The sequence below is a fragment of the Ornithorhynchus anatinus genome, chromosome X5 (assembly GCF_004115215.2).
Source record: "Ornithorhynchus anatinus isolate Pmale09 chromosome X5, mOrnAna1.pri.v4, whole genome shotgun sequence".
NCBI lineage: Eukaryota > Metazoa > Chordata > Mammalia > Monotremata > Ornithorhynchidae > Ornithorhynchus > Ornithorhynchus anatinus.
In genome coordinates this window covers 61220781-61221704 of record NC_041753.1, presented here as the reverse complement: position 1 = coordinate 61221704, position 924 = coordinate 61220781, and the positions used below count along the sequence as shown (strand labels likewise).

Sequence of the window (924 nt, the reverse complement as noted above, 5' to 3'; positions counted from 1 at the left end):
CTTATGCCGTCGAGTCATTTCAGACCCATAGCAACACCATGGGCACATCTCTCCCAGAATGCCCGCTCTCCATCTGCAATCGTTCCGGTAGTGTATCCAGAGAGTTTTCTTGGTAAAAATACAGAAGGGGTTTACCACTGCCGCCTTCTGCGCAGTAAACTCGAGTCTCCGCTCTCGACTCTCTCACGTGCCGCTGCTGCCCAGCATGGATGAGTTTTGACTTTTAGCAGATTGCCTTCCACTCGTTAGCCACAGCCCAAGCTAGGAATGGAATGGGTAGGCCTCTGCTTGACACTCCCTCCCGAGGCCGAGACCGGTAGAGTACTGGAAACTCTCCAGGTGCGACTCTGAGAGGGGGTTACAGGAAAGTACTATTACACTTTTTGGCTAGTAAAACTATTCAATTGTTCTACTTTATCTGTTTACCCATGCTCTGGCTCATTTTATTGGTTGGCCTTTCTCTTTGTGTCCATTCTTCCACCCTGCATTCCCTTCCCTAACCATCCACTCCCATTACAATGGAAGCAACTTGTGGACCTGGATATGTGACTCTGGCTTCTCCTGTACTTTCCCAAGCACTTTTAGTCATTTATTCATTCATTCAATCGTATTTATTGAGTGCTTAGTGTGTGCAGAACACTACTAAGCTCTTGGAAAGTACAGTTCAGCAACAAAGAGAGACAATCCCTACCCAACAACGGGCTTACAGTCTAGAAGGGGGGAGACAGAAACAAAACAAAACAAGTAGACAGGCATCAATAGCGTCAATATAAATAAATTGCATCAGATGGCTACTAAATAAATAGAATCGCTAGTACTGGTGGCTCCACCACTTGTCCACTGTGTGACCTTGGATAAGTCACTTAACTTCTCTGTGCTTCAGTTACCTCATCTGTAAAATGGAAATTTAATACCATGAGCTCC

General features: G+C 45.7%; 1 non-coding gene across 1 annotated transcript; it reads right to left on the bottom strand.

Annotated features, from left to right (window-relative positions):
• Positions 1-219: 219 nt before the first annotated feature.
• Positions 220-357, bottom strand: LOC114808423. Its single transcript, XR_003756271.1, has one exon. It is a non-coding gene; the product is annotated as a small nucleolar RNA SNORA7 (small nucleolar RNA).
• Positions 358-924: the final 567 nt, after the last annotated feature.